At 35.8% G+C, this 13,997-nt stretch overlaps 1 protein-coding gene across 1 annotated transcript in view; it reads right to left on the bottom strand.

Moving 5' to 3' along the window:
- Positions 1 to 13,997, bottom strand: part of CNTNAP2 (contactin associated protein 2) — a 2,632,466-nt gene that overhangs the window by 166,242 nt on the left and 2,452,227 nt on the right. The window lies entirely within an intron of this gene.

Below are 13,997 nucleotides of genomic sequence, written 5' to 3'. Positions count from 1 at the left end.
TTGTTGATTTTCAAAGTGATGATGAAAATAACAATGCAGATTAAACTTGTAGGTGTTTTATTCTTACTTCTTCTCCCCCCCCCCCTTCAAAAGGCAGCACATTCCTCAATGTGTATAATAATAGCTTGCCTCACAATATGTGAAGAGACATTGTGTAAAAGAAGCATATTACCTATTTCTGTGTTGAGATCAGGACTAAGTTAATAATAACATTTATAAGGTGTTTTTGAAGTTTACATAATACTTTACATGATCTCATTTTATCTTCAGAACAGCCCTGGGGATATATGGTCAGTATCTGCATTTTATAGATAAGGAAGCTGAGGCAGACAAAGTTGAATCTAGCTGCCTAGGATGTGCTCTCATTTCCTTCTCCAGCTCATTTTACAGATGCGAAGACTGAGGCAGTCAGGATGAAGTGGCTTGCATAGGGTTACAGAGATGTTAAGTATGTGAGGTGGGATTCAAACTCAAATTTTTCTGACTTCTGGTCCACTGTACCATTTAAAAAATTGGAAGTTTCTAAAATAGTATGGATATCTTCAAAAGATAAGGAGGTCTCTGAATAAGACAAGCAGAGCCTGTAGTGTAAGAGAGTTCTGCATTAGAAGAGAGACTGTAGCAGGAAATGCGATTCCACAAACATATGTCATATTAGGCTGTGAGGTGACACAGTGGATAGAATGCTAGCCCTGGAATCAGAAGACTCACCTTCCTGAGTTGGTCCAAAGATACTGCCTAGCTGTGAGACCTTGGACAAGTCACTTCACCCTGTTTGCCTCAGTTTCCTCACCTGTAAAATGAGCTGGGTCAGGAAATGGCAAACCACTCCAGTATCTCTGCCAAGAAAATCCCAAATGGGGTCATGAAGAGTTATAAATGACAAACAATAAATGTTGCTTACAAGGAAAGTTAGACAGCGAGAGTTCTTTGGCGAAGGCTGCAGAATTGCAGGAAGACAATGGAGCTAACCTCAGGCTTCCAGATTTCTTGAGAGGGAGTATTCTCCTATACTGTGGTAGAGGGGGATACTTTCTGATAAACTGCATTCTTCCTTTGTTGTTCTCCTGCTATTCAGGCAGCTGATGGTTTTCCAGGGTAAATGACATTGTACATTGATTCCTGGTAAGATGATGTTTTAAAGTCATCTATAATGGGAGAAATTTTAAATGCTATAAGTCTAAGCAGACTAATGTTATAGGCTTTATGCCCTAAGGCTATTGGATGAACCAAGATTTTGTTGCTTTATTGGACAGTCTTTTCTGTTTATAAACCCACTCAAATTATGGTAGTAGAATAATTCTCATACGTGAAGTGTTTAAGTAAAGCAACTCCAGGTGCTTTTCATTTATTGATTTTTTTTTTTAATGAAATGGCCTCACTATTTAAATGAGCTGGAGTTTATTTTTTTTAATGGTCTTTCAATAAAGTTTAAGCTGACCCCGATTCCCCCTTACAATTACTACACTATAATGGCAGAGACAGACTAATGAGAAAAAAAAATAAACTCATTCCATGTGGTTGAAAAGGTTACATTTATATTGATTTTAACTGTAACATAGTTAATAAGATCTTTGATATTAAAAAACAAACAAATAAAGCAAAACCCACATCCTTCTCAGTGGTAGCTGTAGAGATATTACCTGCCAGTAAGTTTTGGTAACAAAAATAATTCTTGGGAGAGAGGCTAAAAACTGCCTGGGATGAAAAGGAAAAGAGAAATTTCAGAATGAGAATTAAATATAGAGTTGATCTCAAGATGAAGTTGACAGGGGCCTACAACCTTAGTTGACGGTTGCTATTTAGTCCCTTTTTAATTATTTCTGACTCTTTGTGACCTTATTTAGGATTTTCTCAGCAAAGATTTTGGGGTTGGTTTGCCTTTTCCTTCTCTGGCTCATTTTATAGACAAAGAGAAGAAACTAAGACAATCAGGGTAAAGTAATTTGCCCAAAGTCATCCAGGAAGATGTCTTCCTAACTCCAGATTTGACACTCTATCCACTGAGCTCTCAAGCTGCCCAATTGGTTGACCAGGTTTTATTTATGTGGTCATAAAGAGGCAATATAATGTAGTGGGTAGAGCTTATCTCAGACTCAGGAAAACCTGGGCTTAGGACCTAGACTTATATACTGATATTCAGGACCCATATACTGATATATTGTGGCTGTGAGACTTTGGACAAGTCACTTAATCTCTAAATTGGCTAACTCTCTAAGTCTATAATTCTCAGAGAAAGTGTTAAACTGCTTTAGGAGAAGGAATTCTTCACTATCCCATTGGGGCCACAGGTGCTGGTATCTCTATTTCTTTCTACCTTCTTATAGGAGGTATAACCCTTGAAGTGTTCAATCTTTTATATATGAAATGTAAATTCTCTTGGGAAAGGGTATGGGAATTTGCAAATAAATTTGCATCTGTAAAGCAATTTTAGATTTAAAAATCACTTCTTTTACAACTGGGCAACCAGGCTATGGAGTAGATAGAGTTCTGGGCTTGGAGTCAGGAGGCCTGAGTTCAAATCCTAATATAGACACTTATTAGCTATAAAACCCTAAGCAAGTCTTCAATAGAACTCTTTGCCTCAATTACTACATAATTGAAATCACTGAATGGGTGCCACCTCAGTCAAACTGAGTCCTGTGGACTTGGCTTAAAAAGGCTAAGGTCTCCCATTTCATTCATGACCATCTCCAGTCATCCTGAGCTATAACTTGCCACAGGATCCAGCTGACTCTGGAAAGGAAAGTGAGAGAGATGACCTTGCACAGCCCTCCCTCAATTCAATCCAATTCACTTCCAAGTCACAGCATCACCTCTCTGATTTCAAGGCCTTCTTCAAGAATGAAGGACAAATACCAACAACAATAAGCAAGTCACTTACTAGCTGTGTGACCTTATGCAAGTCACTTGACCAGGTTTGCCTTAGTTTCCTTATCTATAAAATGAGCTGGAGAAGAAAATGGCAAACCAATCTAGCATCTTTGCCTAAAAAAAACAGTTGGGGTCAGGAAGAATTGGACAGGACTGAAATGACTGAACAATAAGAACAAAACCTTTATAATATTCCTGGGAAGCTGTTCAAGATTGTTGTAAGGAAGGCATTTTGTAAACTGTAATGTACTATATATCACAATCATTACTATCCCAGCTTTAAGAATAAGGAGCCTTGTTTAATATCATGCAATTAATGCTTGTTGGAGAATGAATTTAAATCCAGATCTCTCGACATTTTTTTCACTATCCTATATGGTTTCTTTGTCCATTTCCCCTACATCTTGAAGAAATGGACCAGCAAATAAAGAGACGAGATAATGAGGGACAGAGACAGAGAGATGGAAATCAAGCACGAGGTATACAAAGCCTGTTATATTCTCTTCTGGGCTTCCCTTTCCTAGTAGTGTATCGTTAAGATTGATCCCAAATCACTGCCAGCTCTTAAGAACTCTAAGCTAAATTTTAGAGTTAAGAGTTTATAAAAATTCTAAAAAAGGCCTGGATTGATCTGGGTTCCCACATTAGCTAAGACCTCTTCAACTCAGGGCTCCAGGACAACTTTAGGTATATTATTTCACTTCTAAATACTATAATACAGCCATGGTTTATTCCAGAAACAAACTTCAAAAGAGGTTAGATTAATTTCCAGTCTTCTGAGTGCATGGAATAGGTCATTTGGGGGAAAAGGTAGGAATCCTGAGTTTGGAAAATGTGTGTGTGTGTGTGTGTGTGTGTGTGTGTGTGTGTGTGTAAAAAGTTAGCCCAGAAGGATGTATCACTTGGAATGGAAACTTCTTGGGAGAAGGAATGTTTATTTTTTGCTTGTATTTCTATCCCCCAATGCTTAGCACAGTAATTGGTACATAGCAAATATTTAATAAATGTTTATTGCCTGCCTACTAAGAAAGAAAGAATAACATCTATTTTGGTAGAAGACAGGAAAATGAAAAGAATATTAGAGAAATGTGAAAAAAATTCATAGAAAATACACAAAAGTACATTTTAACTGAGATTTTATTAAAGTATAATATCTAGCACATTCTTTGTCTCACAGCAGATGATCAGTAAGCATACGTACTTGAATGATTAAATAAATTAATGCATAAAAAATAGAAGCACCAAAGGTGGCCCCAGTTTTATGCATTGTCCTCATCTTTCGCTACTTTTATGGTCCTCTCAATCCTTCCCAAGCACTGAAACATACATAGTTATTTTGGTCATTTCAGAAATTCAAAGTTACTGTCAGTGTCCATATTTTCATCAGAGAAAGTAACAGCTGCTTTACCACCACTGCTATATTTCTGGAACTTGTGGCTTGCCTGGGTTAAAATGTGTCAGTTTGGGCAGAAGCAGGTGGTTCTGATGACTATTCATAGCTAACAGCCTCATTTTTACTATTAGAGAAAACTGGATTTACACAATGAATCAAAAACATTTATTAAGCACTTACTATGTATTAAGCAATAAATAATTACTATTTATTAAGCACTGCTTAGCACAATGCTAAGCAGTGAGGGTACAAAAAGTGGCAAAAAATAGTCCCTGGCCTCGAGGAACATAAAATTGAATGGGGAACTCAACATACAAACAAATATATCTTGAGCAAGCTATTGACTAGATAAATAGGAAAGAATAATAGAGAGAAGGCCCTAAAATTAAGAGAGACTGGGGGAAAGATTTCTTTATAAGGTAGGATTTTAGTTTGGACTTTTTAGCCCAACAGTATCTTAAATGTGAAAATGATCTGTAGTATATAAAGGGGTAACTGACTCACTGACTGAAGTTAAAATTGTATTTTGGGGGCTTGGCTACACAATCTTTATACTCCATGTTCTCCCATTCTTTGGTACATGGCACACGTGAAGAATATAAAGGATATGAAACATTTCAGAAAGAGTACAACAAGTGGAGTGACATGATTTACTAAATGTCTTTTTTATTCCCTGTCTTCAAGTTTTCTTTTATTATGTTAGCTTGATCTTCTTTCCTTTTGTGCTAGCATCTGTGACCTAGTTCTTTTCTAGTATAAGAGTCTTTTTGGCTTTTTTTTTCTCCTGCTTCCTGTTTTTCTATACTCATACTTCTATCACAATCATTATAATTAGGCCTGTTAACATAAGAATCAATTTTTTTCAGACCACTAATGGGGTAGAAATCGGGTAAACTTAACCCCCAATGACCTGAAATAGTCAATTTGCCTTTAAAAGGCAATATCAAATGCTACAAGGTGTAAGCCTTAAAATATAGTATAAATGTTAGCTATTATCAATATTAATATTGTTAATGTTATTATTATTATCATTAGGTCAATGATCTAGCTACTTATTCAGGAGGGCCAAGTCCTCCCCATTTGAATTGAAAGCTAGTATTTTCAGCAACAAAGTCCTGATTTCTTCTAATCTCTGCAAGGTTTCCTATTCAATCTACATATGTTGACACGTCACCAAAGTTTGCTACCTCTATCATTTTTTCCTAGGCAGGGTCCAGAGACACCTAATGTAACCACCATACTGTTTTACTCAAAATCTGCTTTTATTTTGCTCAATAAGTTTTCTCATCCCATCTTTCAGGACTGATCCTGGCTACTGGCCTCTAGAGGGCATTACAAGCTTAGCTTAGCTCTCAATTCATCAGGTGCCAAGCTCTGGCCATCAGCAATTAGGAGGAGAATCTGTTATGATCATTTTTTTTTTTTTTAATAAGTGACAACGCTACATGTGACCTTCTAAGCCTTTACATTGCACGGGCTGTTCTGTGTTTTTTTTCCTTCTTAGAGAGGTATGCTTAGATGAGCTTGGAAACTGTCTTCAGTCAACTACTGTTTCTCATGCAAATATTCTTCTTATTGAACTACAGAAATAGCTTTAAGAATTACTACTGTATCTTTGAAAGTGATTTTAGTACATTGCAGGTAGATGTATAAAAACCATAATGCATCATATATTAGGTTTAAGTTTCCATACCAAAAGAAATAGAAATGGAGGGACCTTATCTTATTTTCTGAGAGGTCATTTATTCACTTAATGTGCCTGAAGGGGAAAAATGAACTCTCCAACCTTAGGCAACATAAGACTTGAAAATGTATTCTGGAGAAGGAAAGAAAGGACTGACATCTCTAGCCCTAAACTGCATTAGATTACCAGCCTGGAAATTGTATTTCAGATACTTTCACACTGTGCTGCTAGAAAATATACAGTGAAGCAAATGTATTTTTCTAGCAATGCAGGGAAAGAGGCAGCTTCTAGCCCCGGAGCGCATAATTTATTAGTGAGTGAAATTGCTTTAGAAAGAGAATGAGAAAACTTTGAAATACCCACTGTCATATTCATTAATACAGTTATTTTGTTTCAGATCAAATGGATTTGATGGATTAGAGCTTTTTTTTCTTCTTCAAGTATCAGACAGTAGTTCTTAGGAATGGTGGAAAATCAGATACTGCATCATTTCACTGAATAAAAAAATCATCACAACAGCATACAACTTCTAACTCACTGTAGGAAAAATACATCAAGAATGCTCAGGCTCAAGGACTTGCTCTAATAATAATAATATATAAGTAAACAAAAGACTCTCTAGTTTCTTCAACCCCTAAAGTGATACATGAACACAGCTGTTCCATAGCCTGCTTAGTGTGTTTGGCATCCTATGTTAGAGTCAACTCTACTATTGATATCCTGAATTTTTACAACTATTGTTTATACTTCCCCCTTTTGAAAAGTAGCTCTTAACGTAAGGGGAGAACACAACTGGTGATGCACAGTTATTTTTCTCTTTTGCATACAGTAGATGTTTACTAAATGCTTGTTGAATTATACAGGATATAAGTTCTCAGAGAAAAGAATAAGTTTTCATGGAACATTTAGTCTCCCTCTATCTTAAAAAACAAACGATATTTGTCAAAAGTTTCACATTTTTGTTAAAATAATCAGCTTTTAATTTTATTTTTGTTTATATTTATGTAATAAATTTCATTATTTATTATTGTATACTTATAATAATAATATTTAATTTTATTATTTATATATTTAGTTATGCCTTATTTAACTCATCTTTTTTATTTAAAATTTTGTGTTCTGTGCTAATTTTTAAGTTTATTTGTTGATTTTCTAGTTTTAAAAAGTTATATACTGTTAATAATTCTTTTCCCCTTGTTTTTGATAATGTATGTTTTCAGTTGTAATTTTTCTCCAAGGATAGCCTTAGTTGTACCCTAGAATTTTAGTATATGTCTCAGAACATTTTGTCATATGTGAAGTCTCCTCTTATGACAGCTGTTCTTTGACCACAGCACTATGCTAGCCAGAGAATAAATGACCCTTCAGAAAATAAGATAAGATTCCTCTATTTCTATTTCATTGGCGTGGAAACTTAAACCTAATATGTGATGCATTATAGTTTTTATATATCTACCTTCAATGTACTAAAATCACCTTCAAAGACACAGTAGTAATTCTTAAAGCTATTCTGCAGTTCAATAGGAAGAATAATTGCATGGAAACCAGTAGGTGACTGAAGAGAGTTTTGGATCTCATCTAAGCCTACTTCTCTATGGAGGAAACAAAGAGCATAACACCCCATGTAATCTAAAGGCTTGGAAAGTCACAATACAGCATTGCCACTTATGAGAAAGAATTATTATAACAGATTCTCCTAATTGCTGATGGCCAGAGTTTGGCACCTGATGAGCTGGGTTAAGCTGAGCTTGTGATGCCCTCTAGAGCCTCGAGCAAAAGAAAAGCAGTTTTTTTTTTCCTAAAATTTGAATGTGGTGGTTACAAATAGATATTTCTGTATTCTGCCTAGGAAAAAATGATAGAGTCAGCAAATAGGAATGCATGCTGGAATGTATATAAACAGGGTTGACTTGTATAGTATATGTAGGAGACCTTGCAGGGATTGGAACAAAGTAGGATTTTTCCCTGAAAAAGCCTACCTTTCAACTCAAGTAGGAAGGGTTTGGTTTTTCTTCAGAATAAGAAAGCATTACTGTGGACCCAGAAGATAGTGACCTTATACAGGATCATTTCTTGGAAAAACTGTGAAGTAGATAAAATTTATTCTTTCTTTCTTCCCTTCATACACTGCTCATGGCAGACTTTTTTCTGAAGGTCCAAGTGTTAATGCTATGGTAGACAGAATACTGGGCCTGGAGTTAGCAAGACCTGAGTTCAAATTAGACATTTACTAGCTGTGTGACCCTAGGCAAATTATTTAACTTTAATTAGCTTCAGTTTCCTTAATTATAACATGGGGATAAAGATAGCACCTGTCTCACAGGTTCCAAATAGTGATGTGTGGCTATGTGTTCTAATTTGTAATAATTGAAGTTATGTAAGATGTGGTATGTTAAATATGGTAAATGGTTCCAATCCCATGGAAATATGCAGTATGAATTGACATTACTGTAACACTTCTCTATATTTTCTCTATATGATCATTATATTAATTAGGACCTACCAATACTTCTCAGGTTTTGTTTTGACAATGACTCCACCCTAAACTGCTTTCCTTCTCCCCATCTCTAATTTAAATTTCTATTCCCTTATTGAGATAATCCCAATCAGTACTCAGGAAGCAATGTGACTGGATTAAACAATTCACATTAAAATGGACAATGAATCTTGTTTTATACATTATCTAAGACTCTTTGCCTATAAGTTAGCCCACTCACTTCTTATAAGTGCAGCATTTTGATGTGGAATAGACCAAGGAGAACATCTAATCCAAAGTGTAATTGAATAAAATCACTCTTTCTAATGGTACCTGGCATATAACAGGTACTTTGTAAAAGATTGCTGAATTAATGAATAAATGTGATCAACAAGATTTCACTTTAACAATCTTCACCCCCCTCCCCTCCAACGCTGTACCTTTCCTCCTCTCCTGCCTCTCCCCTTTCCTTGCATGTAAGTTTGTCTTTGGGAAACTTCTAACCACTGCTTCCTGACTCCCTCAGAGCCAGTCCTAAACAAAATTATATAGTATGTTTTGTACCTGCCATCCCTTTTAAGCAGTCCATTCAAGAACTTCCATTTCCCCCAAGATTCTAATTCAATATAGTTAGTCCTTAGAGTCATTTTGGAATCAGGCAGTATAGTTAGATCTTTAGGCAGTAAAAATCATTAACCAGATCAGGTCCAGTCCTCTTATAGCCTCAATGTGGAGATAAATTATACAAATTAGAAAACAATATAGAGTCACACAGAAAAATCTGAAATAGAGAACATAAACACCAGAGAATTTCAAAGAAAGGAACAATCACTGGAAAGCTGCAGTCCTTGGGGACCGATTAACAAGAGTAGTAAGACTTTTACCACCCCCCCCCAAAAAAAAAAAAATTAAGTCTTCCTCTTCTGCCCAGGTTGGAAGCATAGTGGCCATTCACATACTCACTTGCATCTCTGGTTAGAATAATAGCATTTACAATTCTGTTTTTAATATGAGCCAGTTTACCCCTTCCTCAGCCTAGTGGTCCCTCCTCCTGGGGGCTCACCAGACTTATTGGAGATACCAACTGGTTTATCCCATTGTAGCTCAGAACTCTTACATTCAAGTGATTTGCCAGCTTCAGCTTTCTCAGTGGGAGAGATTGCAGTCATGTATGGTGATACATTGATAGATATCATCACATCTATCAAAAAAGGCAACAATTTGCTGAGTCCTATAAGACAGATAGAATTGAACAGATTTCTGAGGGATTCAGGTTGTAGTTGTTAGAAGTTTCACAAAAAAAAAATTATATTCAATTTGGGGGAAAATTGTTAGACATGAAGGATTAGGGAAAAGCATTACAAGGTAGGGAAATGCATCAGTAAATATTTAAAGCAATCATTCAATAAACATTTGTTAACTATCTATGTGTCAGGCACTGGGGATACAAAAAGAGGCACTAGCTTTCTCTCAAGGAGTTTATAATCTAACCAGGGAGACAAATAAGTTAAAATAAAATAAATTGAGGCACAATGTACCAAGCATAATCAATTTACTAGTAAAGTACAACTTTACTGTTAAAATGGATCTCAACTTCCTCCGTTAGCTAAGACCTCGAATGAAGGGGAAAGTTTTCAAAAATAGGTTTTAGGAAGTACAGAACAAAGGACAGAGAAGGGTAGGTAACATTATGAAACTGAGAGCAACATGATTGTTTACATAGCTGAGGCATGGGCAACGATATAATTAGTTGGAAGTTTGGTAATAAGGAGCTAGCAGAGACCACCTCCCCCTGTGCCTAAGAAGTTTTCATGGTTTGAGTCAAAATATAAGAGTTAAAGCATAATAGACCACATCTTCTGGATACAATTTAGCCATTGAGAGACAGCTTGGGTGGTGTAGAGATACCAGAACAGACATTCTTAGAACAAGTCACATCCCCCAAGATTAGCAGAATTCCTTGAAGAAATTACAGAATAATTATCTAGGGAAGAGAATTTCTAAATTTAACACATTACAGGTCAGTTGAATCTGTGCACTAAGTTCAGAGAAAAAGAACCATGCCTTAGGCAGTTGTAGGATAAAATCAGTTATTAGACAAAATCAGTTAATTGTAAAAAGAAGTAATATTACAAATGACACAAAATTATCATTTCACATATACAAAGCAAGTTAGACAACAGATAAATAGCAAATAATTAGCAGATAAAAGACATTGGAATTAAAAAGGATTAGGGAAGGCTCCCTGTAGAAGGAGGGATATTAGTTGGGACTTGAAGAAGATCAGCAGCAGAAAAATAAGCATGAGAAGCTTGAAGGTGTTAGGGAAAGAGGAATAGAAAGGAGATAAGCTTGTTGAACCAGAGAATTTGTGTTGAGTGGGAGGAAATGATCATACTGGATAGATAGAAAAGGACTAGATTATAGAGAGACTAAAATGAGAGGATGACAAGTCTGGACTTGATCTTGTAAGCAACAGAAAACTATTGATAATTTCTGAGCAAGAAAGGAAGAGACTAGAAGGAAGATTTCAGAAAGATTAATCTATTGGGAGTATGTAGGATGGATTAGTGGATGCCTTGGATTAGGGAGGTGTTGATAAGAAAGAAAAAATAATGGAGAAGAACTGAGACATAAAGAAAGGCTGGACAAAATTAGGAACACATTGATTAGGGAAAAGAAGGTTAAAAATTTTTGAGTTGGGAATTTAGGGGAATGTTCTGTTATTGACAGACACAAAACTGGAAGAGGAGGTTGAGTTAGAGAGGTAAAAGGTTGTTTCACACAGATTGAATAATTCTGATGATAGTTGGGCATATAAGATTGTTTGTACCAGAAAGGAGGATTAAAGACCTGCATGTGGAAACATGTGACAGGAGAAAGTGTTTGATTCTTATGAGAAGATGTAATCCTTGATGAATAATAGAAGCTCTTTGGGGGATACTAATTGCAGAAAGGACTGAATTATCCATACAATCCATCATTTAATATTATAGATACTAATGGAGAAGAGGATTTTAAAATGGGCAGGCAGCACCGTGGATAGTGCTGAATATCTAAGAAAAGAAGGACAAGATGAATGAGCTACTTTAGTAAACAACAGGCATTTTGACCAAAAAAAGAATGTCAGTAGAGATAGTAATGACTCTCCAAAAATATTATTGCATACATAGTGGGTTCTCAGAAAATCATAAGTTTCAATGATGGTAAAAGAATCAGAGAGGGAGAGTAATATCATAGAAAAAATAATGTACTTGAAGTCAGAGGCTCTGTCATGAATCCCAACTTATCTACCAACTACCTATTTAAAGTCACTTGTGAAGTCAGTTTCCTTGTCTGTAAAATGAGGGAACTAGATTAAATAACCTCTAAGATCTCTCCAATTCTAAATATATATTCTATGTCCTTTGGAAGCCAGATTAACAGGGGTAAAAACAAAGGTAATTCATGAATAAATGAAGCTAGAACTTTAGGTCATTTTTTGAATAAGGTTGGCAGTGATTGGAAGGAGAGAAACAAATTTGGAGTTCTGGGGACAGAGCCAAGATGGTGGAATGAAGCCAAGAAGCAGCTCAAACTTTCCCAGTTTCCTTCAAAAACCACATGAAACCAACCCTCTGAATAGAGTATATTGAATGAAACCACTCCTTAGCTCAAGATAGTTTAGAAGGATTTCAAGAAAGGTAAGTCTCAATGGGGTGTAAGAGGGCTTAGCTCAGTTCAGATAGTGTCTGGGAAAGCCAGTGAGAGGGTCTTAATCACAAGAGATCAGCAACGGAAACCCTCGATCTCAGCTCAGTAGCAAAGCAGACCAGTGGGGTAGCCTTCAGTCTTAGTGAAGAAGGCAAATTGAGGGCTCAGGAAACCAGGCTGTTGCTTGAAGAGACTAGGATGGGCTACCCTCTGCTATGAGCAAGTCACCATACAAGGGGCCCCTGTGTTCAAAGCCAAGGTTCAGAGATTCACGAGAAGCTTGGGTTGAAGCAACCTCTGACCCTAGGAGCAGAGCTCAACCTTAAAAATCACAAAATAGGAAAAAAGAAAGAAAGAAAATGAGCAAGAAACAGAAAAGAATCTTAACCACATACTATGGTGACAAGGAAGATCAATTCAGAAGAGGACAAAATGCTCACATTGGAAATGTTAAAGGATGTTATAAATTGATTTCAAGCCCAAAGAAGCATCTTAGAAGTGCTCATAAAGGATTTTAAAAGTCAAATAAAAGATGTAGAAGAAACATTGGGGAAAGAAATGGGAGGTATGAAAGAAAAAGTCAACAGCTGGGTAAAACTGACTAAAAATAATTTCCTTTTTATTATAGCTTTTTATTGACAAAACATACATGGATAATTTTTCAACATTGACCCTGGTAAAAATTTCTTTTCCAACTTTTCCCCTCCTTTCTTCCACCTCCTCCCCTAGATGGCAGGTAGTCCCATACAAGTTAAATATGTTAAAGTACATGTTAAAGAAAATACATGTATACATATTTATATAGTTGTCTTGCTACACAAGAAAAATCAGATTTAAAAAGAAGATAAAAATAATCTGGGAAAAAAAACAAAAATGCAAGTAAACAATAACAGAAAGAGTGTAAATGCTATGTTGTGGTCCACACTCATTTCCCAGTGTTTTTTCTTTGGGTGTAGCTGGTTCTCCTCATTGATCAATCAAATCAACTTATTTGGATCCTCTCATTGTTGAAGATAGCCACTTCCATCAGAATTGATCCTCATATAATATTGTTGTTGAAGTGTATAATGATTTCTTGGTTCTAATCATTTCACTCAGCATAAGTTCCTGTAAGTCTCTCCAGACCTCTCTGAAATCATCCTGTTGCTTATTTCTTATGAAACAATAATATTCCATAACATTCATATACTACTACTTAGCCATTCTCCAATTGATGGACATCCATTCAATTTCCAGTTTCTAGCCACTATGAAAAGGGCTGCCGCATACATTTTTACACATACAGATACTTTTCCCTTCTTTAATATGTCTTTGGGATATAAGCTCAGTAGTAACACTGCTGGATTAAAGGGTATGCATAGATTGATAATTTTGGGGCATAGTTCCAAATTGCTCTCCAGATTGGTTGGATCCATTCATAACTCCACCAACAATGCATCAGTGTCCTAGTTTTCCCACATCCCCTCCAACATTCATCATTATCTTTTCCTGCGTCTTAGCTAATCTGACAGGTGTGTAGTGGTATCTCAGAGTAGTCTTAATTTGCATTTCTCTGATCACTAATGATTTGGAAAACCTTTTCATATGGGTAGAAATAGTTTCAATTTTATCTGAAAATTGTCTGTTCATATCTTTTGACCATTTATCAATTGGAGAATGGCTTGATTTCTTATAAATTTGAGTCAATTCTCTATATATTTTGGAAATGAGGCCTTTATCAGAACCTTTAACTGTAAAAATGTTTTCCCAGTTTGTTGCTTCCCTTCTAATCTTGTCTGCATTAGTTTTTTTGTACAAAATCTTTTTAACTTGATGTAATCAAAATTTTCTATTTTATGATTAATAATGATCTCTAGTTCTTTGATCTACAAATCTTC

This window comes from Sarcophilus harrisii, chromosome 5 (assembly GCF_902635505.1).
Source record: "Sarcophilus harrisii chromosome 5, mSarHar1.11, whole genome shotgun sequence".
In the NCBI taxonomy this organism is placed as follows: domain Eukaryota; kingdom Metazoa; phylum Chordata; class Mammalia; order Dasyuromorphia; family Dasyuridae; genus Sarcophilus; species Sarcophilus harrisii.
The sequence above is the reverse complement of the archived record's forward strand: the minus strand, read 5'-3'. Positions and strand labels throughout refer to the sequence as shown.